Below are 27500 nucleotides of genomic sequence, written 5' to 3' on the forward strand. Positions count from 1 at the left end.
TTGAGGCACTTACACAGTTGCCGTAAACATAATTTGTGAAGGGCTTTTGCTGCTTTTGTTGCTGGAAAAGGGGAGAAAGGAAGGTAAAGCAAAGATGGAAGGAGGGGGGCATGATCAGGGGCACCCAACGAGAAGATAGTTCAAAACGACTTAAACATAGCATTGTTACTCCTGACGTATGTTAGTATTTAAACGGTAGTTATGGGCATATTTTTATCCCCTAAAAGTTTTTCATCTGTTCGGATTCCCTAGCTTAAAGTGTAGTAATCCGAAAATTATAGGGATTAAAACTTACCCTTTCGAAAATTTCAGCCAGGAAAAAGGCTCCCGAAAATTCTAGGTGACCTTTTTAGGGTAAAAATCCGTTAAAAATGGGCAATTATACAATGTTTTAGATGTTCGAAAATCCTAGGACAGGCAGGCAAGCAAGGAATTTTAAAACAAATGTTCCGAAAATTCTAGATCTCATAGTCATATAATAATAATAATCACATCACTTCCTCCTTCGTTGTGGACCGGGCCACCGTGCTTCGAAAAAGACCGAATTTCCCGCCGCCATTTTATCTGTTGGTATCATTCTCCCGCGGGTTTATAAACTCGCCCCAGGCTTCATGAACCGAACAAAATGGCGGAAGGAGGTCTTTTTCGAAGCACTCCCGTCCACAGCGAAAGAAGTGGCAATATGTGATTAATATACCTTGCTCCCGATCCTAAGCCTTAGTCTGTTAAGTTTTCTGAACGTAACGGTTGAGATTTCGCCGCCGACACGAGTTCTATCAAGACAACCGGTAAGTCAAATATTCAGTTGTTATGCAGCTTTCGCGTAGTTACTAAAACAAGGAATGAAATAAAATGAGCTACAATGACCTACATGTACAATGAGCTACAGTGACCTACAGTGATCTACAGTGATCTACAATGACCTACCATAACCTACAATGAGGTACATTACAAGCAAAATTAGCTAATGACCTACAATGGCATACAATGAGCTACATGTACAATGACCTAAAGTGATCTACAATAACCTACAGTGATCTACAATGACCCACAATGAGCTACAATGACCTACTTAAATGGCTTAAAATCAAAGAGAAAGACCAAAAGAGGATCAGGGTGAAGAGTTTGGTGAGCGGGAAACATCCATTGTGCATTGTCACGCAATGCTTTTGGTCCATTGCATGACAGCCCAAATGATGACAGCAATTACGCACATGGCCTTGAAGGTAGAAACAAACTGCAAAAAGACCCTTGCATGGTTTTCCTTTGTTTTAAAGCTAAAATGAAAATGTACAAATATCAAGGCTTCGCTTGGAAACAATAAAATCTTAATTAGAGCAGGAAAAAATGAAGAGAAGATTATAAATAAGGTATTTTTCCCACAATGTTTTCTTTGGTTCAGAGTGCACAATGAAAAATTTCAACTTGCTGAGCAACGAGGTTTTGATTGGTTCAAAGCACAGAGTGGAATGTTTTTAACCTTATACTGCAAACATGCTGCAGTGCCCTCAGAGCTGCAAATTATCTTTTATTTTAGCTCATTACAGGTCATTAGCTCACAATGTACACCTCATTGTAGGTCATTGTAAGTAGGTCATTCCTTGTTTTTGTAACTACGGCAGGTATCGACTGGATGAGATGGGTACTTTGATTAGAAACAACGATTTGGAGTCAAACTTCCCAGCCCTTGGGTCGATAAGAATTCAATTCAAAGTTCACCACCTTGGGACCACCTTTTGAATTTGTGAGTCACCACCACCTTTTTGTTCGGAGCTGGTATTTTTTACAGGTCACTGTTTTACCAATACACATGCAGAAAGTACCCTTAACGTGCATAAAGGCTAACCTTAGGCCCAGTTACTGTAGGCCTAAACAAAAGTTTTTAGGCCTACACTGTAAGGTTAGCTTTTATGAATGTTTAGGATACTTTCTGTATTGGAAAAACAATGACCTGTAAAAAAAAACTACCAGCCGCTTTTTGTTCTGATCAAACTTCACAAGGACCTGTTGTCCAAGCATCACAAAAAGACAAAAGAAGAATCGATTCTTCACCATGAGATATAAAATTTTACAGTCTTCAGCTTATTATACAAGAGCAACAGATCATTGTTCTTTCCCGCGGCAAGCCTCGTCTTTTCTCCCGCGGCAAATTTCCCGCGGCAAAGTGCACCTCGGTTTTACCGAGGGAAAAAAATTTGCATACCTCGGTGCCGCGCGTCCACTACCTGCGGCAAAGACGAGGTATTGCCTGGTCCCTAGGGGTCAATACTTCCAGGCGGTACTGTACAATTACACAACAACAAAAAAAAATGGGTGGGTCTAAAGCACAAGTCTCATTTCACAGGTCAAGACTAGGAGTCTCTGCTCCGTACCCTGCAAGGAGAGTCTTTTTCCATCTTCCTAGATACCTAAGTAGGGAAGAGGAAAGAAGACTCTGCTCGCAGCCTGCACATTCTTTGATCCGCCGATCATCCAAAAAAAGTGGATGAGTCAGTCCAGTTTTGACTTGTCAAACTTGTTTTTTTTATTTTTGCGCATTATCAATCTCCATGCGTCATCAATATTTTTTGAAATTTACAACCTCGTGGCAATTGTTAACTGTCTAAATTCCCATGAGTATTCCTCAGTATGTCGGTTACAGAAACTAGTCTTCCAGAAACCTACATGTATAAAATTTTCAGTAAAAAATGAAATGGCAATTTAAAAGTATGAAGTATTAACTATCTGTAGACATGTAGAGTTTCCACTGATTCAGAAAATAATGATTCCTTGGTTGTTGTGTGTTTGCCAGAGTTGTTTGAAAATATCCCAGCTGTTTGTTTTTGTTTTGTGGTTAGTGGTCACGTGTGACTGACACTGAACATTTCAATTTTTAATACATGCTCAATACAGAATGTGCAGGCCATGAGGAGAGTCTTCTTTCCTCTTCCCGACTTATCTAGGAAGATCGAAAGAGAGTCTGCTCACAGGGTATCTGCTCCAGTGATGAAAAACTAAGCCAAACGTTTCCCTTAGACCTCAAACAAAATGTTAAAATAAATGGACATTTTGGAGGCAGTGTGGCCCAGTGGTTAGGGCGCTTGCCTTAAGATCCGGAGATCCCGGGTTCAAGGCCCCATGTGACCACTCGTTGAATTTGTTCCTGGTAGTCCCTGGTTCAACTTCCCAGCCGCACTTGTAAATAGCCAACTGGTTTGCCTCCAGCCAGTTGGGATTCTTAACAGTTGTTGTTGTTCTGTTCTGTCGTTTCGTTGTGTTTCATTGGCCCTGAAAAGCCCCTATGGGGAGCGGTCAATTAAGTATGCATTTTTTTTTATGCATTTGTTGGTAAATTAAGAACTGAATTTTGCTTCAAAAGTTCACCAAGCATTCATAAAGTTTGGTGGTACATGTACATGTACATGTACATGTAGGTGAAATGCTTTAAGGACAGCGCCTACTAATTCAAATGTACGTTGTATTTTTGCCCTGGTTTATGATTATGCAGGAAATGTAGATCTTGACAAATGTCATTGAAATCTAAAAAGAAAATTGGGGGTAACCACTCATTTTTCCAAGATAATTCGTGAATAAGATTTGTAAAAAGCTTTAAAATACAAAGCAATGTATGGCGTTCTTTCTCAAACTGAGGCTTAATTATCTCTATTATCATGCTCTCAAAAATGCATGGTTACCCCCAATTTTCTTTTTGGATACCAAGACTACTTACTAAGATATACTTTATCCGGATAGTTTTAAACCCTCCAAAAATATCCCTGTATTAGTGAGCTTCACCAGTAGGAAACTCGAGTATCCCGAGATGCACGGAACGTATGCACAATAACAATAGTAGGCACCGTCCTTAAGGAAAGAGGGAGGTTTGTGAGCAATGTTGTGATGCACTTTACACGTTTAACTTAATAATTTAAATTACATACATGTACTAAATTTAATCTTTAGTCTGGTCCTTTACATGTAGTTATCAATTTATTAATTTTATTTTTTCTGTTATTTTACTGCAGCTGGTGTTCCAGTTTAACACAGAAATAATATTATGATTGCAGAACAAGCAAATATTAGACCCTTAAAGGAAAAGAACTTTTTTACTGTGCACAAAGGTAAGAACTTTAAGAATGGTATAATTTGTTTAATAGACTCTTTATAATTACAAATTCAACTTATGCATCCATGGTTTATTTTAATTACCTCTGAAATTCTTCATGGACGGCAGTGATTGTGTAAACAGGCTTTATTGGTCTCATTCTCCTGTCAAACCATAAAAATGAATTTGTTGCTTGCTACTGTATTATTTTCCTTCTTTCTAAAAAAATCCTCTCATAGATTGACAATTTGTGTCCTCTCACTAATTTAATACCAAGGTAACGCAGAAAGACACAAAATCTGGAACAAAAATGAAATTAATCTTCTTAACTAGTCGCTCTCTAAGTTATGGAATTACTTTTCATTCAATTGATTCATTGAAGATGTATTACATGGCGTGTCTGGGAAATCAAAGTACATGTACCCCCGAAATTTGAAGTACAGAGAACCCTAGCTGCTCCTCAAGAAGAGATTGAAGAGATAGTTTCTTTTATTTGGAGACGTGTCCGTGAATGGAGTATCAGCCTGTGTCTACGTGATTGTTTGACAAGCATCACAGATCAACCAAAGATTGCTGGCAGCCAGATCAAGACTCACCAAGCAAGGACTGACCATCCCGAGGTTTCAACTGGTAGCTGGTCACATGGCCATAAACTTAGCAGCTAATGTCAGAGATGGAAGGACTTCCCATAAGCAGCACACACTAGCTGCTGGTTAGATACACTGTAGGTCAGTTGCTCTATACTTAGTCTAGTTAAGAGGATAGGGGAGGTTCAAGCAGTTTGTGGCAAACCACATCCAGAATATCAACAGTGTCATTACAAATGGCATTACTTTCTGACTGCAGAGAATCCTGCCAATATTGGAAGTTGTGGTGGTAATTTGGATGGATCCTATATGTGGTGGAATACTGTATGGTCCAAAGTTGCTTGGGACCCCACAACGGTGGCCACAAGGCCTGGGATGAAAGCCAAAAGGAAGTTACAATAGTGCAAAAAGTATCGACTTTAATGGCCGTAGACAGAGGGGACAAGGTCGAGAATGTGCTGAACAAGTTTCCTTTACTAAAGGCTGCATGCATTTGTGAATTCCTCAACAACGTTCTCTGTAGCGGACAAACGCCATGTATCAAAGGTCCACTTACTCGTCACAGAAGAAACCAACCAACAGAGAGTCTTGGGAGAAGCAGGTTCAAAAGATTAGTGAAGTAGAGAAGGACTGCGTAGCACTGAACCTGCCGATTAGTCAAGAGGGATTACTAGAGTGTTGGGGTCGATTACAGGGAGTGTCCCTTCCAGACAACTGCTTATTCACTTGTCAAGTTGTAGAAGATCCCACCTTCAGATGCTGCATGGGGGAGTTGGGATGACAGTGACCAGGGCACACAGTCGGTACAAGGTTCTCAGGCTGAGGAAGCTGGTGAAGTGTAAGTGTGATAGACTTGGGTGCAAGAGATTTCAAGGGTTGGCATAATTATGCAGTCCCACTACTGGGAAATCTTTCCGCTATGCGTACTCAAGGCACAAACCCATACCAGGTAATTTCGTGTTTCTGGAACACGAGAAGGAAGGCTTATATTCTGGTATGTGCCTTCAGTCTAACAAGAGGAGCCTCTTTGGATCTTCTGCCGAATCTTGAAAGAGAGGATTGCCTGCAAAGCCTCAAGACATTAATTTTATTGTGTGCCGTGGACACCCGGATCGAATAATTATACTCCAATTATAATGGAGGGACTTTCATTTGCGCTGTGAAGTGGATGAAGGCTGTTATGAAAGACAAGAAGCTGCAAAATTACCTTCTAGTAGTATCCATCAACCAGAACAGGTGGCAGTTCAGCTTGAGCCGGGTCCCGTTGTTGGGTTGACAATTTGAAAGGATCACTGGCCTAATGAACCCAGCCTTGAAAACAGCAATTACAAGAAGTGTAGGTGTACTAGACATGGAGGTCACTCTAAACAAGGGCGCACTAGAAGACATGACGTACAATTATTTCCGGTCCTCACCCCCAACTCTATGCTGGCCGTGAATAGTAATCTTGTTCCTGAAATACAACCCTGTCATAATTATTCAGACAGCAGATTTTTGGAAACAAGGGAAGCACCTACTCAAGCTCAAGGAAACAATTTGGTGAGGCTGGTTACAAAAATACTTGAGTAGTCTTCATGAAAGACACCAAGCTCAATCAAACACACAAGGAAATGCACCTGCTGATGATGATGTAACTTTGTTATCATTCAATGAGATGAGAAGAATAGTGGAAAATGGCTGCAGGAAATTGTTGAAGACCTGATTGTTGGAAGGGACAGAGTTGTTAGAGGAGCTAAACTGTGCACTGTTCACACTGCAGCAACTATATCCTTTGGAGCTTTTGTCCGATGCACATGTTTACGGAGACAAGCACAGGCCGATTTGAAACCCCAAGGCCACACCATTTAGGCCAAGATGAGATGCAGCCATTACTGTGCACTTGTGAGTGCAAGACGGCTATGATGAAGAATGAAGCTTGATATGAGACTAGTTGACCTGAACTCTTATGAAGATTTAAACTTTAAGACTGTAGGATTTACTTTCAATTTAATTTAGGTCTGGAGTGGTTACAGTGTACTTGATTACACCGTCCTTGAGAAGCCTTCATGACATAAATATCTTCCTTGGGAGACGTATGGGGGAGTGTGATGGAAATGCTGTGACTTTGACATCTTTAAATTAAGGTGAGATGAAACAAGGGATTTTTTAAACTCTGGTTTTATACTTCTTTTTTCAGCTCTAAAGTAAAGGCTTTGTTTATACCACAATTCGGGTTTTCAACGCCCCAAGAGTAAAAACCATGGAACCCAGCAGTGGAGGGACAAAAAGTGTAGGCAAGTACATGGGTACTATAGGCATGTTAACCCTACTGTATAATTTTGTACTATTAATGATTTGTCTGAATTATCATAAACTTCAACTTACCGAAAGTCTTGTTTAATTTTCAATTCTATGTGACTGTATTTTTTTCAATTTTTACTTTTCATAACCTGTCTGTCAGAATGACGTATAATTACATGTATAATCAACAATTCAATAATATTATGTAATCATTGTTTGTAATGATTTCGTAGATTAGTTTTCTTTACTTTTATTTGTATTGCATTAAAATTAATGTTATTAACATTTCAGAAAAAAAAAGTTAACCCTACTGTACTATTAATGATTTTGCAGAATCTATCATCAAACCTCAACTTTAATACAGGAACATGTATGTCTTGTTTAATTTTCAGTTCTAGCAAATCACATACCATGAGACTTTAATGCAGTAAGCACAAAATGTCAAAGCACCCAAGGGAAATAATTAGGCAAGTGTAGCATAACTTGAACCATTTTAATTGCATGCAGCTCTGATACATATTGCTGAACAGAGTGAAACCTATTTTGAGAAGTGCTTAACTCATTTGATTTGTCACTGTGACAGCACCTGGCTTTTTGTAGAACTCCCTGAGTGTGTCCAGCCAGCTGTGGCCAGGAGCACATCAGTGGAGACAAACATGAAACTACAAAGCCTTACTTGTAGAGGCACACTGAGTACTATGGTCAGAAAATGTCTCAGTAATAATAATGAGTATCATTGCCATCGTGACTGAGTAACGTTTTGATCCATCGTCCAATAGTACAATGTCATGAAGTTGCTGCATGCTTTACATATATGTGGTTTAATGTATAATTATGACACAAGCAATTTTAAGAAACTCAGTTTCTAAGTCACCTTTAGATAGTGATCTACATGTACTTTTAGTATTGTTTCATTATACACAAGTTCTCTTAAGTACTGGATACTTGTAAAGGCATAGATTGCCAAAAACGTTGCCAGGTCTGTACTGTTTAAGGTGTTCTGTTTAATACATTGTAGGGCAAAATTAAAGCAGTCCTTGTTCCTCGGCATTAAGTTGCTCTGTTACTGTATGTCCAGAAAGACAAGAGTCTGACACCTTTGTCCCGTAATCAAAGCACTCAGTATAGCGTACATTTAAGATCCTTCAAGTTGATTTGATCTAGAGACAAACATAAGCAAGTATTCAAGAACAGTGTCAACAGACCAAATGTTGCTATACTTTGGCACAGGCTTGAGCTTGTTAAACAATCCTTTAACTAAAGATAACTGCATACAAGGAAATTCTCTCCCACTGGGGTATGATCTGGAGCATTACTGTCATTCACATCAATGTTGGAGACTGCTGAATGGGCTGTATTCAGTGTAGAGTAGCTGACACCACTCTTGAACAGACTGCAAAAAACCAACTTGAGTATAACTCTTACAATGGGATGCAGTGGATCATGTGAGCCTTAAAATGCTGCAAAACTGCAACCACTTGTTGATGTGTAAACCTTGCACTGCTTCTGTGTGCTGTCTTTCCAAGTGTGCCTGCTGATGTCAACAACGTGTGACAAAATTTCTGAGTTCTGCAGGGATTGCCTGTAATTTGCATACCAGCAGCTGCACCTGTTGGTGAAGTGGATTGGGGTCGTCCAGAGTTGGATGGATGACATTCTGAGCTGAAGCTTTAAGAAGAAGTAGTGTGTCGATTAGTAGGCTCAGTACAGCTGTGAAATAATATTATATGGCTGGGTTGTCCACAGGGGAATCACCAGAATTCCTGATGTGATCTGATCGAAAACGATCTTAAACAACATCGTCGCTCTTTGGAGGTTGGGTGCCCGAAACATCCTGGAGCTTCCACTATTGGCAGCCAGCTCCAAGATGGAGACTGCACTGATGGCTGGCAAAACCTGACAAGCCAGCCATGAGCCCCCACGCCCCCGAGAAGAATGGGCACCCGTCACACTGATACACAGTGGAAAGCAGAAAATAAAAAAAAAACAAACAAAAAAAAAAAAAAAACCGCTAAACGCTCCACACAATGCTCCTACTTCCCGCCACACTGATAAATAAGCGATACAGCCCAAAGCACGAGGTATTCCACGCATGCACCAGTATACTACAACCACTGACCAATACGCTGCAGTCGCTCCTAGTTGTTTACTTTGTTAAACTTCGTTTAACCTCATTTTGCACACATCTAGAAATAAGGCAAAATGGGAGGAAAGCATAAATTAAAGAAAATTGGTGACCACTCAATGGAAAAAGCATCCACAAACTTTAAAACTTTGCCATTGGGTTTGGTTTCCACAAGACATACGTAGTCCTCTAGTCTACCAGAGTATAGAGTGGTAAAGTGGGATGTCACAAATATTTAAAATTATGAAATTATGGGATTCATTATAAATAAGTTCTGCAGAAAGTACATGATAAAGAATGGCCATTTGCCAAAAATTAGTTCGGGGATGAGATATTGGCCCTTTCATGCTACAGTGACTCCATACAAATCCTTATAATTTTGTCATTGTTCTAAATGGTTTAGAACCAAGACAAAATTACAAGGATTTGTATGGAGTTACTGAAGCATGGAAGGGCTAATATCTTACCCCCTTATTGCAACAATATGCTGATTTTTGGCAAGCGGCCATTCTTCATCATGTACTTTCAGAATATCTCAGTCAATCCCATAATTTCGTAAAAATTTTAGTTTTTGTGACGTCATCACTTTACCACTCCATTAAGTCTGCTTGCTACATGTAGCAAGGAGACTACTGTATGTCTGGCTTGCCAAAGGAGGAAACTTAAAATACCCTGAAATACTAAAACTGAGAGCATCCATCCAAGCTTAAGGTTCATGGTAAAATCTCAAGACAACTGATCAGCATTGATGTTGGTGGACCCTGGGATGTGGGCTGCAGATACCCAGAAATCCCTTCTGATGGCCCAATCCCAAATTTCCTTAGTCATTCTAATGTTCTACATCCCCCCCCCCCCCATTGAATTAATATAGGAAACAACAGTAGTGTTATCAGTCATACTAACTCTCACATGAATTCTACTCCTTCCACTAAGCAAGGAGGACATGACTAGTTTGTAACTGCTAACAACTCTAAGTAACCGTGCACCGGTGGCTCAATTGGTTGACCACCGGGCTGCCATGCGGGAGGTCACGAGTTCGACTCTGGCCATACCAACACTCAGGGTCTTAAAATAAGTGAGGAGAAAGTGCTGTCTTTGTAATTTCATCTGCAAATGGTTAGACTTTCAAGTCTTCTCGGATAAGGACTATAAACCATAGGCCCCGTCTCACAAATGTTTCATGTTCATAAGTTCCTTGTGGTACGTTAAAGAACCCACACACTATTCAAGAAGACTAGGGGATGAATTTCCTGGTGTTGTGGCTGTCCTTCATGAGTGTATGGGTGGGTGGATATAGCAGGTCCACATCAGCTGTATAGCTGCCAATACTTAGGCCTGCTTGAACAAATAAATAACAAACAAACAACAAACAAACATTGAATGACTCACACTTAAACCACATGCCAGAAGCACCCCATCCTGTTTGAGATGCATTGGTATAAACAACCACATCTGGATTATTCTTCATTCTCCTAGACGCTGTCTAAATATCAGCAGATCACCAGTAAACCTCTTCCAAACCGTCTCTAGGAAGCAGTGTTGGCGCAGTGGTGAGAGCACTCACTTCCCACCAATGTGGCCTATAGGTTCGATTCTCAGACCTGACCCCATAAGTGGGTTAAGTTTGTGTTGGTTGTCTACTCTATTTGTAGCTCTGCCCCGAGGCTTTTTCTCTGGGCTCTCTGGTTTTCCTTCCTCAACAAAAACCAGCATACAGCTGATTCCAGCTGGCTATAGGCTGTGCTCCAAGGTCAAACTGTACATGGACAGTATAATGGTTGCCAGAGGCCCCTTAGTATGCTTTAGGTTCGACCTGGTTGAGCTGCGTCACTGCTGTACTTGCGTCGATGACTAGTGAGACAGTTATTATGTAGTTATCTCTACACAAGGTCATAAGTAAGCCATAATTTCCATGTTTTAGTTTCAAATTTACTTCTTAGAATTATCAGCTCCCAAACAACGGCAGTGCAAATTTTAAGGCCCAAACCCTATGCCTGGGAAGCTGGAGGCTAAGCCCCGTAGAATAATATAATGCAATTTCACATAATGTAAACTGCTTATTGGCAACAGAAAATTTCTGACACAATTGCAAATTTTTAGCAATTTTCCTTTTTGACTGGGTAACCAGCATTAGAATTGACTTGAGAATGAACGCAGCTAGAAACCCCAAAGCCTGCACAGGTACATGTACTATAAATACAGAATGTTTCCAGATGAATTTTGAAGCCTACAATCACAGTCAAAAGTTGTTTGGAAGGTTGCGTGCCTCATGCTCACTTCACTTCACATTTTAATTCAATCTGATTTATCTTACTATTGGCTGTACCATGCCCTTGTGCCCTCCCCCATATTCAATGTTGGAGCTCTTCCTGCAAGAAAAGTCACCATTTTTTTGCCTGGAAAATCCAACATTGATAAGGAGGAGGGGGGTTATCTCTAAAGTGATGCTTCCTTCCCAGCACTCTCGTCCATGATTGTAGATTGCCAAACAGCTGCACAGCTTGTAAGGTGGCTTCTTCACATTCCAGATAACTATCTTCGAAATAAAGAGATCATCAAATGAATGTAGCCTGAGCAGGGGCACCCAAGCTGAATAGCTAAAAATGGGCTTACAAATTGTGGTGAAAATTCTAGTACTTCAGCACAATTTCATGGGTAGGCTGATAAAGGCATACTGTACAACTGATCTCTCCAATCAAAAATTCATTTCAAATATTTCTGTTCTTCAACAACAAAATGGAACAGAATACATGTAATAATAAATTATGCATCTTTAAGGTCACAACCTGGCTTCATAATCCTGAGAGCTGTTTCATTAGCAGATAGAAACTGGCCATCCTCATAAGAGGATAACTTAAAGTATTATTATTCCTTTTAATACAAATTTCTCAACATCTCTGAAAAAGAACAGGAAGGCCTAGAAACACTAGTACAATGTAACTGCTTCAGGTTCACAGTCAAACTATATGTTTCATTGGGCAACTGCATCTAATATAAAAGGGTTGGATGTGATCCTCCTCCATGCAGGAAGGAAATCCCATAACCCACCAGCCTTAAAAGGAGTTTGACTTACCGTATTATTTTACTTGATTAAAGGCTGCAGCTGTTGATTAAACACCACAGATGGAAGGAAAAGTACCAATAAATGCCACCCTCAAATAAACGGCACACCCAATCAGAAGAATGTGGCATTTATTTGAGGATTGCTAGGAAAAACAAGTACATGTTTAATTCTCTGAACGTTGATCACAAGCCAGACAATAAAAATTGTGATTCTCAGCAAAAATGCGAAGTATTGGAACCAAGTTTAACGCGTTGTTGTTTTAAATAATATTTACAAAATAATATTAATGATCTACTGTTAGGAATTGTTGTCAGTGATTAAAGAGATATGATTTTGAAATAAATGCCACCCTTGAATAAACATGGCATGGGACGCTCAAGATTTAATAAACCTTATGGCATTTAATTGAGTAAATACTAGACCTCTGTTTGTGATTCTACCAGGTCTTGGTGGCTGACGACTTGGGGTTTTGCTGGGGCCGAACTTAACCCCAACCTGAGCCTAAAATAGTCTTTCCAGAGGATTTTCCCTTAGCAGCATGCTGGCGAGAGCGGCCATGGCCACACATGCCTCTAGTAGGTGGGACTTTTTAAGGCTGTATTCACTTCCTTGATGTAACTTTACTGCTAAGCTTTTGAAACCTTACAAGTCAATTCCTCGACTTCCTTGTAGAGATCATCATCCTCAAACATAAACGTTGATACGGTACATGTAGATGACATGACATTGGTATAGTAGATTACATGGGTTGCACAACAATCGCTATTGCTTGTTTTGGTCAGAACGAATAAGATCCATGCATTTGAGAATGATCTCCCCATTTGCTGACAACTGCAGTAGGACAGCTATACAATCATGATTGTATGGTTCAAGACATTCCACAGATCAGACCTGATAACAGCAAGGACTGTACGTGTTCTCTTGAATGCCAAGTGCTTATTTCTTGTCTCTTGTCAAATTTGCTGCTAAATTTGTTTTTTTGTCTTAGGGGCCACCCAATTGATACAATTCTCTGGCCTCAAGTACTTGTTTTGCGGTTCAGTTAGTTAATTTTTCTTTGCCAAGTTTCTCTGTTAGCAGACTATTCACTATAATTTTATCTGCAAGGTTAACAGTAATGGTGGGAGATGTTTTTTCCACCACACTAAGCTCGGCAGCCAGTGATTAGAAGGAATCATTACTTGTTCTGTCAGCTCCCTTGTCCTAGGGCTTTCTCTTGACAAGTTCATCGAGTTTAGCTGCAACAGCAGCTGAACCAGTCTCCGAGCTTGATTGATTGCCCTCAGGGTCACATCCGCACCTTCAAAGTCAGGATATACTTGCTCTATTCCTGTATGCATATCTCTCTTCGCCTTGTCCAAAAGTGCAGGAAACATTGGCTTAAGTTGTGAAGGAGGAGTGTTTTTTTCTGCATTTCACTCTGGGATGATGTTGTCTAACAAAAGACTAAAAAATGAGAAGCACTTTAATAAGCTTGTAATTAATATAATATTTTAAAGCTGTTTACATTATGCAAGGCAAAGTGACTGCATGGTCCACCATGTAATTCCGAGAGGTTTTTCTTCAGGACTCTGGTCCCTTCCCCTCAAAAACCAACCTACATGTATGATTTGATATGACTTAGCCCATTGACAACTGAACTGCTGTGGACTTCCCCTATTGATGAGTAAAATCGTGTTGCATTAGACAGAGTAACAGTCTGTAAAGTCCCACTACCAGGCGACAATGAGTTAAGTTGATTTGATTTGATTCCTGTACATTGTCTCCCAATAGTGTCCCGGAGTTCTAAATTCATTGCACAGCTGACACTTATTAATAGAGTACAGTCATTATCAATATCATTATCTCTTATTGTCCCAGAATTTATTGCTTTAAATTTAATATGGATAAATTGGACTTGGACTGGGTTCAAAGGTGCACTGTTGGGATTCATTGAAACATCGATCTCTAAAGCTGACACCTGGGGCTGTTCCCACTGGTGTCTGTTGGGCCAACGTTGATAGTATACTGATCTCCAGTACCTCAATATTTTGTTAGGAGTGTCTATCCTGATGAGGTCATTAACCAAGACAGCAAGCTTCTTTGATCTGTGGACAAGAATAGAACACTACCAAGGTGGGATCTTGGTCAATAATTGATTAGTCTTGCTCAATATTTTCAAAGCTCAACAAGAGCCGTATAAATTCTTTACGGAGAACTTGCTCCCAGGTATAATCCCCAGATATTAAATTTGCAAATATACCAATGTACGTGTATATGTATATCAGTTGAGCTTGTTGCTTCTCTATTCTGCTCTGAGATCAGAGAGATTTTCTCTGGGTACACCAGAGGAACAACAACATTACCGGTAATATGTAATTTGATATGCATTAATTTGATTTGATTAGACTCAGTCTTCCCATGAACATTATTATTAGTGCTTGTATGTATATACCACTTATGCCTCGTCAAGCTTTAAAGTTATTATAATTTATTAGACAAGACAGTGTTATAATTGTTATTTAAAGATATTATTATATTTTCTGCATAGTTCTGCCATCTTAAAGTGCTGGGAGGGCACTAATTTCCTTGGGAATGGCTTTGGGGGATACGATTATCCACAAAATGGAAAGCAATTTTCTTAGAAATAATTTATAGCTCCCTCTGATCAGTGCCTAATCTCTGTTACTCCTTGATGTTGATGTGTGTAATGATTATTTGGATATATTTTCCAAGCCCATATTTAATGTATCCCAGACTTCAATTTCGAAACCTGAAATTTTTTTAAATTTTGGTTTATAATAATTATTGTATTCATTTTACTATGTTTCCAAAGGGAAATATGGCAGCATGGAAGCTGTAACTGCAGGTAGTTAAAAGGGCAAGCAAGCCTTATGCTAAGGTAAGAGGTATCTCAGCATTTAACCACTTAAGATGTAGGTGACTCTACAGTTCATAATTCAACAAAAATATATCCTTCAGTGAACAATCAGGGGGATGGAAAACTCTTAAGAAAGCAAGGTGACCCTATCTCTTCCTAGAATGATGACACTTGTTCTTTAATGGTGGTGATTTCAAAGTACAGGATTTTAGTTGCCACTTAAGGACTTGTCAGAAATTAGCAGGAGTGGGGGTGGAAAACTGGGGGGAGGGGTGGGTCACAGGTTTTTGAGCCCTTTAAAAGGGAAGGGGGAGGGCATAAAAAAATAGAGAGTGCAAAAGAGGGAGGGTCACAAGAAATTAAGCCATTGTGATCATAAAGGGATGCTTTAATATTATGTTATAACATGAATACAAACCAAACAACTCCCTCATTGAAGGTTTTTCTGCTTTTTTGCACGACTTGTTACATCTTAGGCATGGCAATGGTGTTTTCCCAGAGACTGGAGCTTGAATTTTAAAATTTGATGAGCAACCCTTTTTTGTAGGTTCCTCTTGGATTTTACTAGCTAGGCAAATCCGTTTGAATTTAATCTTATTCAACCAAACACAAAACAAATTTACCAATGACATTATTCCGTGAAAGTCATTAGCTTAAACAATATTTTTTCTTCACCTCTGCTGTGTATGTTTAGTCTTTGAATAGCAATATTGCATCAAAGTGAAGGAAACCTTACTTGAAAAAAATCAGAGCTATGACTAATCAGACAAATAAAACGTACACATTGTGCATGACTACAAATATTTTTGCAATTTCGTTGTGACGTGTAGTAAGCTAGTGTTTCATTTGGCAACTGTGCCAGTGCTTTTCCTTCTGTGATTGTTGTCAAGCATGGATATTTCTAAAGAAATAATCAATGGTAGCATTACACACAAAGATCGAGTTATAACGTGAGTATTGTTGAAAGCAACAAGGTCAGTTTTGCAAACTTTAGTGGGTGTCTTTGTCACATTTCACAGCAGAAATGGAAGTAGGATGCTGAACCCTGTCTTGTCCAGATACATTATGTAGAGTAAAGGAGAGGAAGGGTGCACAGTGGCAAGCGTAACTAAAGTGAATTGAGCAGTTTCCTTTCATTTTGAATTAATTTACAGTTTTTTGTGATGATCGTTTTATAAATGATTCCCGTTCGAAAACAGTTTCCCTCAGGTTACTCGACTAGCAAAATATTTTAATCAAAATCAATCAATCTTTATTACGGTATCTGAAAAAATCTTAAGGTGTAACCAATAGTCACCATTAAACCCCACCCATGAGGGTTTTAACTCAGGGTACCTACTGGTATTCGCTCAGTTTATACAATTGTAAGTATGTTACCCAAGGAATCAAATGACATTAAGTTTTGTTTTGTTTACAAAGACCAGTTCAGCTACATGTATTTATCATTACTTCGGAACTGGAGTTTATAGTGGACATTTTGTGATGTCAATGAACCAATTTCGATATATTAAAATTCAGTCCAAAACAAAAGGCATCATCTCGAGGCTGTGGAGAATAAACTCATACAAAAGCTTTTATTTATTCCCCAGAGCCTCTCGTACCCAGAGTCCTCGGGCTTTTTGGTCAGCGGTTGAGCGCCCGGAGAGACTCTGGGAGACTGTCACTCTGGGATAATAGACTCCATTTTCCCAGAAAACGTGGGTTCCGGTCTTATTGCGCATGCTTCAGTTTAAACGGAAACAGAAAAGAGGAAGCAGTAAACAGTAGAAATGGCGGGTTGAAATTGTTCGAGAAACAAAAATTCTAGCCTTAATTAAACACCGTAAAAGAACCTGGAGAAATAAAAATTGGCTGTAAGAGCGTGTGAGGATGAAACTTTTGACGCTCTCGGTTAGCGTATTTTCTAGTGTTTTAGCGTCCATTCCATAGTGCAGAATACCGTCGTGCAAGCAACACGATCGACAAATTTTTGTGGAAACGACACCAATGTCCTCTTCTATTACACCTTTTTTTCCGTAGTTCTGAATGGCTTCGACAAGAGCTTCTTCCGCGGATTTCTCCTCATAGAGACTGATGTAATGTTTTCCCGCGATACTTTTGCAACAACAACAGTAATCAGTTTTTAGAAGCGTGGGAGAATTCCCGTGCGGTATAAGACATAATGCAAACCCCGTCGTTTTATAATTTTTGTGATTTATATATATTTGTAAGGTAGAAAAACAAACAGCACTGAAACTAGTTTTAGATTTTGCGGAGTCTACCTCCAAATTCTGGGGTTTCCGAATTACTTACCGACTTCCTGTCGGACTGCCATTGTTATGCAAGTGACCAATCAAAAAAGTAGTTTAAGCGCATTATCCCAGAGTCTCTCCGGGCGCTCACCCGCTAACCAAAAAGCCCGAGGACTCTGGGATTGCTGGTAGGCAGTTGGCATTCTCTACGTCTGATTGTGGAGTCCGGTAGTGGGTGAGCAAAGAAGTAATCCATGTTGAGTGTTGGTCCTTCGTGAGAGCAAATCTTCCTTCCGTTTTAAATTATCCTACATCAATTCACCTTTGATGCAAGCAAATTTGCGTAAGTAAAGTCGAGTTAACCTTGCATTGAAAAATTTATCGAATTCAGGACTTTCCTTCAAAGTTAAGAAGACAAAAAAGACTTAAAATAAGAAAGGTTTCGTTCACGACACTGTTTTATTTCTGTTTTTTATCCTTTCTTTGTACATTAGTGTTTCCTATCCTGAAGTTCGCTGGAACGCTTCCAATTTTGCTCCCTTATATAAAACAATTTAAGTCCCTCATACTGAATCGAGAAATGAATGCTTTTGAATAGGTTCAAATAGTCGGATATAGTTTTTATGATATGAGCAGAGCTGAATTGTTTTAAAATTGTGGACGTTTGCTAGTTTTAATGGTGTGATATTCGAAGGTTGCGCTGACTTTGAAACACTTTAAATTTTCTTCTTTTTCATTTTTACGTATCCTTTTTTTAAATCACAAATTGCAAAAAAGGGCCCTTTTGGAAGAAAACGTTTATTTTTTGAAGTATATCTTCTGGTCAGTGATTACCGTACGCAAAATAATTTCTTATTTCGATTGCTGTACAATTCTTTAATTTCGTTCCCAAAAGAGTCATCTTGTTTTTTTGGCACCTGAGTTTGGTCTTGTGCATAATTAAGAATTCCTTTGTACCTCTGGGACAAGTTGCACCGATAAAAAAAAGTGTCTTGCTTTTTTAACACGTTTGTGCTGAAATGATACTTTTTATCCGGAGCCAGCGTATGATAATGTTTTAATCCACATCTATTCTCGTCTCCCATTGCAGTAACAAGGCGTTCTTATGAGCAAACAGTCCAGGGACGAGTTGAAGTGCTGTAGGAAAGATAATTTGCTGTTCTTTGAAGCCCACTAAACCAGTGAACCTACATCACTCTTTGCCAGCTTTTTAACTTGTAGCGGTAAACACGTTCATGACAAGATTAACTCGACGGTAAGAATTTTCAAATGGTTTATATGTGGAGCTTCGATTTTGACCTCTAGAAGTTAACTTACGTGTTTGTCTTGGAAGAGAAACAAGTTTTGAAGTTCTGCAGACCGCTTTCTGGAAACCTAAGATTAACTTAACCTTATTATTGGGATTTTGACGTCGCCCCTGTGATCAATTTAAGGACCACTACAAGAAGTGATTTTCCCTATCTATTCGAGACGGTAAAGTGATTTCTGTTTCCGAAAGTGTACCTATTTTATTTGCCCAGAGAGACTTCCAAGATGCCATTTAATATTGTACTGATACTGAAACGATTCCGCTATCGCAAATGAGTAGAATAAATGCACTAGGGTAATGATGGTAAGGGTTTGTCTTTTGTCTTCATTTTATCTAGTGTTGTTTGTATAAAGGACGTTTTGAATTCTCTTGTAACGTGAAAGACGGATAACTTTACACTTCCTTTGTTACTTAAAAGGAAAGGAAGTTGTTGTTCTGGTGTGTTAAAATTTAGTTTTGTTTATCTTTTACCTGCAGTAGAAGAATGCTGTTATTGTTGTTCAATCAAGGAGCTAGAGAAGATTTTGCAAGTAAGCTTTTAAATTTTAAATCATAGGTGTTGTTTTTTGGCATTACATTGATCTGTCCTATACGAAATCAGGCCGTTTTGCAGAAAAAAACATTCAATACTGAATTTATTTGAGACTTTGAATGAAATAAACGTTTCGTTCCTTCATTGACAAATCAGTGAATCGTTAGCATTTTGTCGATAAACTCGGTATTTATTTCGTTCCACGCAAAATGAATGTTTGAAGTAACTTGATTTGATCAGAAACACTCTCTTTTGGGATTTTACTACTTATTTCTTACCAGTACTTAATTTTTTATAATGTCGCGGTAAAACTTGGGTACGTTAAGCCTTCCTTCATTTTTCTTCTTTATAGAATAACGATTTACTCCATTTTGGGGTTCCTGTTTTTCCATACAGTACATGCTGTTTCGGATGTGAACTCTTTCGGAGTGTGTAATGTTCACGAGAAACAATGCGACCAAACATTAATTTGGGAGCTTGACTTTATTCGTTAATAAAGGCGTCTTCCCATTTGGGAAAATTGGACAGTAAGTGAAGTTTTTAGTCTCGTTTGCTTTAATAGCGGTTAATAATCGTCTGAACATCTGGTGAACTTTTGAAGATTGCAGGACCTTAGGACTTTGTTCAATGATAATTAATCGATATTTACCCACTGAGGTTAATAGTTGTTTTAGTATATACTAAGACAGTGAGATAATATAGCACAAAAGATGATTTTAACTCATTTATTCCTGCAAAGATTACAACATTTTCGGGCACAAATTCCGCGCGAATGGCTCGGAGGTCAATAGTTGTTTTAGTATATACTAAAACTGTGATAATATACAGCACGAAAAATTAATTTGGATGTTTTCTTCACTTGTCACGGATGCAAATCGGGACGCCATTTTTTCCCGAGTTGCTCGGAGGTAAATAGCACAGGATATTCGGAGTTTGACGAGCCAATCAGCGCCCGCGTTCAACGCTATCCACTGTTTTAGTATATACTAAAACGATATATCCCTACATCATCAATTATTTTGTAATCGTAACAGTTTGATGTCTAACTTATCAAACAATTTTTTTTGGAGGCCTGTGACGTTCTCATTCTTTGAGAAGACACCATGGACGAAAGTTGGCTTATCAGTAAATAGCACTGAGTCTTTCCAATGCAGGTAAAGGACCAAGCCATAATTAGTTCTGTTTTAGACTGGAACGGTTTATTCGAAGGTCTGCACAACTTTCAATTTGTTTCAGAAGCTCAAAAAGTAAATAAATCAATATCCTTAAAAGACAGTTGTGTCGTCGGCTTATTGGTGAATTTTAATGAAAATGCGTTTTATTAATTTTCGGTCTCTCTTTTTTTCTTTTCTATAAGACATTTTGCTAGTATTATTCTGACACTTTCGCCGTTTTATTTTCCTCCTTTTATCCTGTTTGACTAGAGCTGATAATTTAAGTAAAAGGCAAAACCTTCTCAACAGGAATAAGAGGGAAATTGGCAGCCAGTTCAAAGATTTGGTCTTTATTTTGGATGTTGATGATAGAACGTTACGTCTTTGCGAGATTGACAGAGATCCGGTTTAAAAACTGTCTCTAAGTTTGGGCGGGAAGGGGGGGGGCGCTTTATCATCGCATTTTTTACCATATTCTTTATTCCTTTAATCCAAGGGAAGATATCGTATTTTTTACCACCACATTTTTTGTTTCCTTTAATCCTTAGATTCCCATAGAAAAGTCAGTAATCCCTCATCTCATTGGAAAAGTGATAAAACGTTTGAGATATCTCCGCGAAGATATAAAATTTGCTCTGAAATAAATTTTGAGCTATCACTCAAATATGAAAGACTAAGTGCCTCCGAATCTGCTTCAGGGGATCTTTGCCTAATATCATGTTACCACACCTTCATTCAGTGAAAAAATGCAAATGCACACGAGAATACTCCCCTCCCCCCCCCCCCCCCACCCCACCCCACCCCACCCAACTCACAAAGAAAAGAAATATCAAGAGTTCCTTGTGTTTGGCTAATAGTACCTTACAAGTTGTTTTTCATTTGCTTTCGTTTCAGGTGCCGAGAAGATTTTAAAGGAAAATTAACTCTCCCACAAGAAAGCAAAGCAAAACAAGACGAATTCAGACCATAACACTTTCACCCAAGAGCGACCCCTTGAACAAAGGTTCAAGGTTCACGAGATGCGCTGTCATCTCATGAATGCTACACGTGTCGATCAACCATTTCCCACGCGTACTCGACGTGAGAAGCGTGACCCCCAATTACCCCTCTCCACTTCCTGGAATTATCAATTCCATTTGTACCCGCGCGAATATTTTGTATTTATTTATGTCGTTGCGTCTTCTACCCGCGCGTACGATTTGAACTTAAGACAACAAGAACGGAATCATCCTAAATTTCATTTAAGGTGGCTCAAACCAGTTTCAACACTTTCAAGAAAACTTGTTATTAGAAGGATTGACACTACAACAGCAATGTTATAGTACTGTGTGAAACACCAATTATTGCTGAACAAGATGCAGTCATTTTTGTGGCGTAACAAGTTACTATGGCAACAGGTAAGCCTTGCAAAAACACCCTATATTTTGGCTTTAGTTGCCCATATCTGAAAAACGAACTCGGTGACCCCAATTTTTTATTGCACAAAAGTGATCAGCAGGCCAAGATGAAACTCTCTGCAAAGTTTAAAAAAATTATGTGGAGCGGATTCAGAGCTACCTTAAATTTCCAATTATTTAAGGTGGCTCTGAATCAGCTCAAGAAATTTTTTATACTTTGCGGAAAGTTTCATTCTGGCATGCTGATTACATTTCAAAATTAAAAAATGGGGGTCACCGAGTTCATTTTTGAGATATGAGCAGCTAAAGTCAAAATATGGGGTGTGTTTGTGGGGCTTTCCTGTTGCCACGGTAACCTTTTACATCACAAAAATGACCGAATCTTTTTCAGCAATAATTGGTGTTTGATATGGTACCACAGCATTGCTTTTGAGTGTTGAAGTGTCAATCCTTGTAATAAGAACGTTTCTTTCAAGTTTTGAAACTGGTTTGAGCCACCTTAAATCCTTTTATCTCATAAAGTGCACCTGAACTCAAATATTCTTCGTTTCTAATTTCAATCTCTCTACCAAAAGCAAACACATTTTGCCATTTGAACCTCAAAATGTTGCTTTTTGTGTGCCACGCAAGTTACGCAAAGTTTGAAAAACTGGTAATCATTTGGACCCACGACCGAGCTGTCAGAAGCATGGGTCTGTTGTCGATTTTACGTAACAAACTGGTTTGCAATGCAAACACTCGTAAACTTGAATGCAAAGCAGTTTGTGACGTAAAATTAAGACTAGGCCCACGCCTCTCACAGCACGGTCGTGGGCCCATATGACTGCGAGTTTCGCTAACTTTACATGGCTTGTGCGACACATGAAAAGCAAAATTGAGGTGAAAATTGCTTTAGGTGGAAAGAATGATCTTGGCAACAACATTATTGCCTTTAGGTGCACTTTAAACAAACTCGGTAACCCCTCTTAGTGATAACGATGAATTTCTGCCAAGATGTTCAACTTTCTCTGAAGTGAATTTGGAGCTTATGGAAAATTTAAAGTGGCTCCGAATCTGCTCCAGCGAGTCTTTCGTAGCTTGGCAGAGTTTCATCTTACCACACTGAAAATTCGGGCAGCTTGAACGGGATTTGAACCCATTCGATGCTGGTATAATACTCCAACGGGATTCAAACCCAACAAACTGAGACAGAAAGCAAGACAGTTGGGAGCAATAAATAAAAAACGTACGTATTAGAAGTGCGGGATGTAGACGAAAGTTGGAGGTGTTCCTTGCACGTATTAGGACAATTTAAGCAGTTCTCTCTTGTAAAACAGACTTTAGTTGTCCTGATAAGTGCGAGAATAACTTCTAATTTTTGTATATAAACGGCGCTTATTTACAGACGGCTTTAAGGGGATTCGAACCCATTCGATGCCGGTGCAACGCTCCAACAGGATTCAAACCCAACCAACTGAGACAGAAAGCCACACACTCGAGCGGGGGCAATGATTGAAACGTACGTCGTAGAAGTGCGGGATATATACGAAAGTTAGAAGTTTGCGTGGCACATATCAGGACAATTTAAGCAGTTGTGTCTTATAAAACAGACTTCAATTATCCTGATAAGTGGGAGAATAACTTCTAATTTTTGTATATAAACGGTACTTCTAATATGTACGCTTATCTCTATCAGGTTAAAAAAAGGACAAACTCAGATAGAAAGCTACACACTTGAGAGCAATGAATAAAACGTACATATTAGAAGTGAAGGATATAGACAAAAGTTACAAGTGTTCCTTGCACATATCAGGGCAATATAAGCAGTTGTCTCGTAAAACAGACTTAAGTGGTCCTGATAAGTGGGAGAATAACTTTTACTTTACTTTGCGTCTGTAAGAAGCACTTCTAATATGTACGCTTATTTACATCAGTTCAAAATGACCTTAAGATATAACTGAGAAAGAAAGCAAAAAAGTTGGGAGCAATAGACCTAATCGGCTAACTCAATGTTGTACCCAATTTAAACCCTTTGGGAATAAAACGTTTTGTTCCAGATATTTCCATATCATTTAAATATGAATGCTACATTATCATGCAAATACAATACACAAAGAATCTTAGTCCCGGGAGATTTGAATTGGGCACAACATTGAGTTAGCCGATTAGGTCTATGAATAAAACGTACGTATGAGAAGTGCGGGATATAGACAAAAGTTAGCAGTGTTCCTTTCACATATCCGGACAATTTAAGCAGCTGTCTATTCTACAGACATAATTATCCTGATAAGTGCAAGATCAACTTCTAACTGTTGTGTATAACCGGCCTTTCTATTGAATTTTGGTGAAAGGGTTGATGAATGAAACGTACATATTAGAATTGCGAGATATGGACGATAGCTAGAAGTGACCTCGTAGTTATGAGGACAATTTCAAGTCTATAACAGATAACTGTTTAAATTGTCCTCATAACTACGAGGTCACTTCTAGCTATCGTCCATATCTCGCAATTCTAATATGCACGCTTATTTATATCAGTAAGTTAAAGTTTCTCCGAGTAAAACTGATTAACTTGTAAAGAACAACTTCAGATATGTAACAATATTTAATATCAAACATTTTTGTAATAACTACTTACAATGTAAATACATGCGAAGAAAATACAAATAAAAACTTCAACCAAAAATGTACTCCAAAACCTTACTTGACTCCTATTATTTATAAATTACAGATTTTCACAGAAACGACACTTACCATTATACAAAATTACGACAAACAGTGCAAACCCTCCTTGACACTTATATTTCATATATACATACACGCTACGATAACAATTGTACCTCCCAACTCAAATACGTTCTCCTCGAGAAAACGAACGTTATTGGTGAAACGGTCACAAATCTGGATGTGTATACTTATTACTTCCGCTAGTCCTATAATCAAAACACACAATATTTTGGCTGTACATGCTACTCCCCTTCTAAAATGCAATAAAAAAAATTGGACCTTCACATGGCTAAAATATACATGTCACGATCTTTACACAAATCTGGATGCTTCCCTAGCAAGCGATCGACCTTCAACAGAAAAAGAAAAAACATTGTATAGCAGAAGTTACAAATGCGCTTTAATGATCTCCTCAAAAAAGATCACTTAAGGACGTTCGCGCTAAGTAATAAAATGAGAAATGATAGGGCAAAAGGCCATTGCTATAGCTTTGGCAGAATTTAACGGTCTAGGACGTTCGGTGACCCCTATTTTTCTTTCCAGATATCTCCACGTTGTCCAAAAATGAACAAAAAATTTCAAGATTTCTGCTCACGGGACATCAAATCTTGCCAACTTGATCTTTAAGGAACCTCAACAGTTGACTGAATTCACTTAAACAATATTTGAGTTTACAGACACTAGCCTTATTCGCTAACGAAGCCCGATTTTGTCACATTTTGGGTATTTTTCCGGGCATGCTCTCTCCAAAACGAAGTCAGTGACCCCCATTTTTTTAAAATTTCTGACATAACTAACTCATCATCTTACAGTGGTAAAAGTTTAACAAAAAAAAATAAATGTTGAAAAATTTTCGCGCGAACGTCCTTAAGCGCTAAACTCCGTTACAAAACAAGTAACACATTTATGGATTACTATTAAAGGAAAACCACTTATATTCACAGATGCGGTAAATTCTATAGTTCAATGACACTTATACAAACTTCACGGTTTATCATAACAGATCACTTACCTGACTTGCAATATCCAAAGGTTCCATCAGAGATAATAATTTCCAAAATCACCATGAGGAGTAACAACTAAAAAAGGCATGACCTATTAGACTCCTGGATAATAACTCCTTGTGATAGTATTTTTACCATACTGGAAATTTCAACAGGCATGAAGCCTTTGCTTCACAGAATGTCACAACCGATGACTTCTCAGTTTGAAGCCTTATAACTACTCAAACAGTAAACAGTGGCCTGCTAAACTTCAATTTACAACAAAAAACCAACTTAATTTTGTTTCCTCAGCCATGATTTTAAAGGTGCGAGTGCCGCAATGCTCATCACAATTATGTCGCTAAGCAAAAATGCACTATTGAGGGGTAAGACAATCATACCTAAATTTTCTACAATAGACTACCTTTCTAACTCTTTAACCTCCTCACTGTAGGGTTTACAAGATTTGTTGTTTATACATTTAACTCACCATTTACAAAAATTCTCTTTCGGTTAACACTCCATTTCCGGCTCACTGAAGATTCTGTAAAGAGTAAAATTAATGTTATCAAATATGCCCTCAAATACAGGCGTTTTCAATTCGGTGTCGATACACATTGGTTTTAATACTACAGTGCAATTCTCTGTGATAGTTACAAAATAATGTTTATGCCAATTTCAACGAATTGGAAATTACTGCTCTAAAACAAAACATATCACATAACTTGCTTATATATCTCTTTCCCTGCATTTAACATTGTTTCGAGATCTCATGGACCTACATTGTACATGTAAGTGAATTCACTTGATTTTAACTTTACAAATAAAAACTACTTAATACATCACGAGGATTACTCTAATTTGTGTACCTTACCAATGGAAGAAGCTCGCCGACTACATCTGCTATCTGTGTTAAGCATAACAGAGATTGGAAGGTTCCACTCCGCTTTTTCGTGACACATCAAATTCTCACAACATACAGTACATGGGAGTGAACAGCTGTTTGAAATCCCTGTGAAAAGACACATAATTATACATATAAACATGGTGATTTGTGTGTTGAAAGCAATGTTTAATTGAACAATTCTTTACCACTCACGTGATAAATTCGCAAATGTTTTTTCCTTGAATCATGTCTTTATGCATGGAGGCAAGGCAGCCCCAAACAATTACATCATATTAAAAGATAATATTTGTATGGCGAGGTACTCATGGTTAAACTAAACCATATTCATAACAGTGACGGAAATGCCTAGCACCTAAATAAACCACACACTTTGCAAGTCAAGCTGGCAGAGCACCACAACAGCTTCCGCCAATTACTCCAGCCCCATTTTTAACCCTCTCAACAGAAGATAGACCACTACACCAGGAACTACGTGCCCTGCTCTTAGTGGCAAGTGTGTGAGTTCTTTTATGTCCAAGTCAAGATTATAGACATTGAAGGGTTGTGACACAGGACCTCCGCCTTATCGTCCTTACCCGAGAAGACTTGAAAGTCTAACCATTTGCAGATGTAGTTACAAGAGCAGCACTTTCTCCTCAGTTATTAGAATCTACAAGTCAGTACTTTCTGACATCAAACATTGTGAATCTCAAAAAGGAGTGTAAGCAGTGCAAACTCTCCTCTGCTCCAGTATTCTCCAGCCCAGGTCATTAAGCAAGTGACACTACAATTATTATTGTGGTTTCTCTTCAGTGTCGACCTTGCAGCTCGCCATTGAACTGTTTAAACTTTGTACGCTTCATTGTTTCCAACATCTGGTCTTCGAGTTGGGGACACACAAATCTCACATACAGTATGCCTTCTCATCTGATGAACGTCAAGATACATGTACTTTCACATTTCTTTCCAGGAATCCAAGGGAGCAATTATCTTTACCCATGGTTGCATGTACATTAAATGTCTTAACTGTAAGACCTTTGCAAATATGAATACTAAATTCAAGATATTTAGCCTGATCAGTTTCTTTAAGTGGAGTACCGTTCAATATATACACTGAAGGTATGCAGAATCCGAAAGCATGCACAGGAGACACAGAGTACCTGTACTTCACACTTTAATAACAATTACCAAAATTATTTAAATTTTTTATACTACTCATAATAATGAATTTATTAACACTTTCAAAGGATGGCTCTTCTATGTTAAGGACATCATAAATTGAGTGAACAATATCGTGAAAACCAT

The 27500-nt window shown here is 38.6% G+C and overlaps 1 long non-coding RNA gene across 3 annotated transcripts; it reads left to right on the plus strand.

Annotated features, from left to right (window-relative positions):
* The first annotated feature begins 628 nt into the window (after positions 1-628).
* Positions 629-21595, plus strand: LOC138003422 (uncharacterized). Of its 3 annotated transcripts, XR_011123537.1 has the most exons (11): positions 629-788; positions 4002-4097; positions 6845-6941; positions 7341-7415; positions 12581-12716; positions 14175-14252; positions 14953-15018; positions 18319-18483; positions 19015-19067; positions 20140-20223; positions 21118-21595. It is a non-coding gene; the product is annotated as an uncharacterized lncRNA (long non-coding RNA). The 3 variants fall into 3 exon arrangements; XR_011123536.1 differs by lacking the exon at positions 12581-12716 and having other exon boundaries at positions 21118-21591; XR_011123538.1 differs by lacking the exons at positions 7341-7415; positions 12581-12716 and having other exon boundaries at positions 21118-21591.
* The last annotated feature ends 5905 nt before the right edge of the window (positions 21596-27500 follow it).

Source organism: Montipora foliosa, chromosome 5 (genome assembly GCF_036669935.1).
Source record: "Montipora foliosa isolate CH-2021 chromosome 5, ASM3666993v2, whole genome shotgun sequence".
NCBI lineage: Eukaryota > Metazoa > Cnidaria > Anthozoa > Scleractinia > Acroporidae > Montipora > Montipora foliosa.